This window comes from Arachis ipaensis, chromosome B5, assembly GCF_059453495.1.
Source record: "Arachis ipaensis isolate K30076 ecotype BB chromosome B5, ASM5945349v1, whole genome shotgun sequence".
Taxonomy (NCBI): domain Eukaryota; kingdom Viridiplantae; phylum Streptophyta; class Magnoliopsida; order Fabales; family Fabaceae; genus Arachis; species Arachis ipaensis.
In genome coordinates, this window is record NC_142440.1 from 72,458,845 (window position 1) to 72,464,787 (window position 5,943).

Here is a 5,943-nt window from a genome sequence, read left to right on the forward strand (position 1 = left end):
GTAACTAAAAGAAGAGATTATGAAAAGAGAGCAAGAGATGAGATGTAGAAGAAGTAGAACCTTGAGAGGGGTAAGAGAACAAGATGGAGTTTTCTTTTGTGAAAAATGAGAAAGAGATAGGAGAGATGTCGTGCCACCGGAGGCGGTGGTGGTCGAAGAGTGGCCGGAGAAGGATGGTGGTGGAGTATGGGAGAAGAAGAAGAGAGAAGGGGTGATGGAGGAAAGAAGAAAGAGAAGTAGAAAAGAGGTGAAAGAAAGGAAAGAAGCAGGGCGCGAGTGCGTCGATGAGGGTTGAGTGAGGGGCGCGTACGCATGAGGACAGTTGTTCCCCTGGCACAGAGTTAGCATGAAGTAGGCCTAACTCTCTGGTTTTTTGTACCAAAGTTGGCATGCAGCACAGGCGACGCGAACGCCCACTGTGCGCGGATGCGTGCCTGATGAAGTTGGCAACCAATGCGGACGCATCAAGTACGCTTGTGCGTCAGGTCGCGGGCACAGAGTAGGCACAAGTTTGGCACAACTCTCTGGTTTTTGTAGCAGAGAGTTCAGAATGCACATCCGACGCGCGCGCACAGTGCGCTTGCGCGTCGATGGCTAAGTTGAAAGGGGCGCGCAGGCGTCACGCACGCTTGCGCGTGGATGCCTGGCATGAAGTGGGCACAAAGTGGGCACAACTCTCGGGTTTTTGAACCAGGAGTGTGAGATGCACCACCGGCGTGCGCGCGCACAGCATGCTATCGCGCGGATGCCCCCCTTTTTTTATACAACATAGAAAAAGGTATTCTAACACATTCTTAGCAGGTATTTAAGCTGGATAGTCAAGAAAACACTCACAAATTCATGCACATTTCAAAGCAAAGCATTTTCTCTAACTTCAATAATTCATCCATACCAAGAGTGATGAAATCTATATGAACATTCTAGTTATCCAACAAGATCAACAAAACTAGCATTCCTAAGCAATCAACAACATCAAGAAATCACAAAATTCACAAGAATCTAAAGCTAGAAGCAAGAAGGTATACACAAGGAAGATCTTACCACGGTGGGGTGCCTCCCACCAAGCACTTTTCTTTAACGTCCTTAAGTTGGACGGTCATTCGCTTAAGCTTCCTCTCCTTTTGGTACATCCTCAAGTAGGAGCACTTCCATTTTCCTTGGTGACTTGTAGCCATGGTACTTCTTCACTCTATGTCTATTCACTTTGAAAGTTGTGTCACCTTGAGGGTCAAACAATTCCACTACTCCATAGGGCTTTATCTCTTTCACCTTGAAGGGTCCTTCCCATCTAGAACGGAGCTTGCCAGGCATGAATCGAAGCCTCGAGTTGTAGAGGAGAACCTCATCACCTTCTTGAAAATCCTTCCTTCGGATGTGGTGATCATGAAAGGCTTTTGTCTTTTCCTTGTAGATCCGGGCATTCTCATATGCCTCCATCCTCAGACATTCAAGCTCCTCTAGTTGCAATTTTCTGGCCACACCCGCCTTGGTGAAATCCATGTTACATTACTTTACCGCCCAATAAGCTTTATGCTCAATCTCCACCGAAAGGTGGCATGCCTTACCATAGACGATCCGGAAGGGACTCATCCCCAACGGAGTCTTGTAGGCCGTCCTATACGCCCATAGTGCATCTCCCAACTGGAAGCTCCAATCATTTCTTTGTGGATTTACCACCTTCTCCAAAATTCGCTTAATCTCCCGGTTGGACACTTTCTCTTGTCCGTTGGTTTGTGGGTGATAAGCAGTGGCAACCTTATGCAACACCCCATAGCGCTTGAGCAGTGCCTCTACTTTTCTGTTACAAAAGTGGGATCATTAGTTGCTTACGATTGCTCGTGGCGACCCATAACGGCATACAATGTTATTTCTAATAAAAGAAATCACGGTATTGGCGTCATCAAGGCGGGTAGGTATTGCTTCTACCCACTTTGACACGTAGTCAACCGCTAACAAAATATATAGATACCCACTTGAGTTAGAAATGGTCCCATAAAGTCTATGCCCTATACATCAAATATCTCACAGAACAACATCGGTTGTTGAGGCATTTCATCCCTTTGGGACGTGTTTGCCGACTTCTGACACTGGTGATATGACACACATAACCGGTTAGCATCCTTAAATAAGGTTGGCCACCAGAATCCACAATCCAACACCTTTTTAGCTGTCCGTTGTGGGCCAAAGTGGTCACCACATTTGGACGAATGGCAAGCTTCAAGAATGGGTTGGATTTCATATTTCGGGACACATCCTCGAATTACTTGGTCCACTCCCCTCTTCCACAAATGAGGGTTATCCCAAATATAGTATTTGGAATCACTCCTCAACTTGTCCCGTTGGTGTTTAGAAAAGTTAGGAAGGAAGATCTTAGCAACCAAGTAGTTCGCCATTGGTGAAAACCAAGGAAAGCTATCCGACACAGCATGCAAACTATCCAATGGGAATGAGTCATCGATAGGAAATGGGTCATATTTTAAGTTCTCAAGGCGGCTTAAGTAATCCAAAACCAAGTTTTGAGACCTATTTCGATCCCTAATTTCAATGTCGAACTCTTGCAAGAGCAAGATCTAACATATGAGCCTAGGTTTCGATTCATTCTTTGGCAATAAGTACTTTAAAGCTGCATGATCCGTGTATACCACTACTTGGACCCTAGCAGATAAGATTTGAATTTATCTAAAGCATGAACAATAGCTAGGAGTTTCTTTTCTGTAGTGGTATAGTTGGATTGTGCCGCATCCAATGTTTTTGATGAATAAGCAATGATATAAGGGAGTTTACCATCGCGCTGTGCAAGCGCGGCACCTACGGCATGGTTTGACGCATCGCACATTATCTCGAATGGCTACGTCCAGTTGGGGCCTCGCATAATCGGTGCTGTGGTAAGAGCTCTCCTTAAGTCTTCAAATGCATTCACACATGCACTGTCAAACTCGAAGTCCACATCTTTTTGGAGTAGGAGCGACAATGGCAAAGCAATTTTGCTGAAATTCTTAATAAAGCGCCTGTAAAATCCTGCGTGTCCCAAAAACGAGCGGACCTCCCTCATAGATGAGGGGTGAGGTAAAGTGGTGATAACATCGACCTTGGCCGGGTCTACAGAAATGCCTTCATGAGATGCTATATGTCCTAACACTATACCTTGTCGTACCATGAAGTGACATTTTTCAAAATTCAAGACAAAGTTAGTGTCAACACATCTAGCTAAGACTTTGGCCAAGTTCTCTAAGCAACAATCAAATGAAGTTCCATAAACGCTGAAGTCATCCATAAAGACTTCCAGACAAGTCTCCATTAGATCGGAAAAGACACTGGTCATACACCGCTGAAAAGTAGCAGGTGCATTGCATAGTCCAAATGGCATCCTTTTGTAAGCAAAGGTGCCAAATGGACAAGTGAATGTGGTCTTTTCCTGATCTTCAGGAGCAATGTGAATCTAGAAGTAACCAATGAATCCATCAAGAAAGCAATAATAGGATTTACCCGCCAATCGGTCCAACATCTGATCAATAAAGGGCAGAGGGTAGTGGTCCTTCCTTGTAGCGGCGTTCAACCTTCTATAATCGATGCACACCCGCAAAGCATTTTGTACTCTCTTGGTGACCACTTCACCGTCATCCTTTTTAACTCAGTGATACCCGATTTTTTGGGAACAACCTGGACCGGGCTCACCCACTCACTGTCAAGAATCGGGTATATGATACCTGCCTCAAGTAGCCTAGTGACCTCCTTCTTTACCACATCAAGGATGGTTGGGTTGAGCCTTCTTTGTGGTTGCCTAACCGGCCAAGCTCCCTCTTGGAGAAAGATACGATGCATGCACTTGCGGGGGTCAATCCCCACAATATCGGCTAGGCTCCAACCAATTGCCTTCTTGTACTTTCTTAGAACATCTAAGAGCTTCCCTTCTTCTTCACTAGAAAGCTCACTAGCAATAATGACTGGGAACCTTTGGTTGTCCTCTAAGAAAGCATACTTCAAATGAGATGGAAGAGGCTTCAGTTCACTCTTTGCCTCAAGCTGAGGTTTCTTTTCATTAAGCTCATGGAGTTCACTCTCAACAACTTCCTCTTATTCACCCTCTTGATTATCCGTCTCTTCAACAATAGGGTAGCACAACTTGTTGTGGTCTTCTCTTCGTACCTCCGCTACCACTTCATCGATTACATCACATTGGAGAACGGAATGCTCTTCGGGAGGGTGCTTCATGGCTTCTTCCAAATTGAACTTGATAGTCTTGTCTCTGACCTCAAAAGAATATGTGCCGGTGAAGGCATCTAGCTTGAATTTAGAAGTCTTTAGGAAGGGTCTACCAAGTAGAATGGAGGAGGAGCTTCTATTCTCTATTGGAGGCATTTCAAGGATGTAAAAGTCAACTGGAAATACCAAATCCTTGATCGCCATAAGTACATCCTCCGCTATTTCCACAATGGTAATTACGCTCTTATCGGCTAAGGCAAATTTTGCCACCGACCTCTTTAATGGAGCCAAATTCAACCGCACAAAGATAGATAATGGCATGATGCTTACGCAAGCCCCTAGATCACACATACAGTCATAAAAAGCAATTCCACCAATACTACAAGACACCAAACAAGGTCCAGGGTCGCTATACTTCTTAGGAATAGGCTTCATTAAGGAAGAAATAGAATTACCCAAGGATAATGTCTCCAACTCACCTATCCTATCCTTATGTGTACACAAGTCCTTTAAGAATTTTGCATACTTCGAAATTTGTTAGATGGCGTCAAGAAGTGGGATGGTGACCTCCACCTTCTTGAACACTTGAAGCATATTTAAATCAAACTTCGGAGTCTTCTTTTCCTTCTTCACTATGGAAAGGAATGGGATAGGAATATACTCATCCACTATAGCTTTCCTCTTGGGTTCCTTAAGGCTTACTCCTTCTTCCTCATGCCTTTTGTCTACCTCATCTTCTTCATGTGGAGCTTCAACAACCACTTCTTCCTCATGAATTTCTTCCATGGCCCTAGGAGGTATCTCCTCCAATGTAGTTCCCGACTGTAGAGTGATGGCGTTGAGACCGCCCTTAGGGTTTGGAAGAGGTTGGGATGAAAGATTAGAAGAGCTTGAGGGTTGGTTGGTGTTATTGTTGGAGGAGGACATGGACAACTTTGAAATCATGTCAGTGAGATTGGCCAATTGAGCGCCCAAGGCATCAAATTGAGCCTTGTTGCTCTCGTCCCGCTTCTTCATAGCAGCTCTAAGCTCATCAACTTGATTGTTGGAAGATGAAGAGGCTTGGTTGGATTGTTGTCTATGATGTGGCGCTTGGTACTTGGTGTAGTTATTTTGGTTTTAGTTGTGATGATTTTGGTTGGCTTGGTGGTTGTTGTTGTCGTGGTGGTATTGGGATGAAGATTGGTTGTTGTTGTAGTGAGAAGAAGAGTTGTTCCATCTTTGGTTTTGATTGCTCCCTTGTGCATTATCCCTCCATCCTTGATTTTGATTGTTACCATGAGAGTAGTTGTTTTGGCCTTGGGAAGGATAGGGTGGATGATTGTTGTAGTTCACATTGGCCACGGCAAGGGCATACTCCTCTTGAATTTGATGACATTGATCGGTGTAATGTGTGGTGCTAGAACACAAACCACAAATTCTAGGAGGGCCTTCAAGTTGAGCAACTTGGGGTGGGGCTTGGATGGCTTGGATGGAGTAGAATTCCTTTTGATCTTTTTGTATCTGCGTAAGGATAGTGGTCATATCCCCAAGCGCGTTGGTTAAGCTTGCCTCGGAAGGGGATGCTTCCGCCACACCCTTGAGAGGATTACTTCTCACCCTTATGTGTTGTGTAGCTTCGGCAACATAATTTATCAAGGTCCAAGCTTCTCCCGCCGTCTTGTTTTTGGAAAGGGAAACACCACTAGAAGTGGTGAGAAATCTTCTATCTTTCGCACAAAGACCTCCAGTGAAGTAACT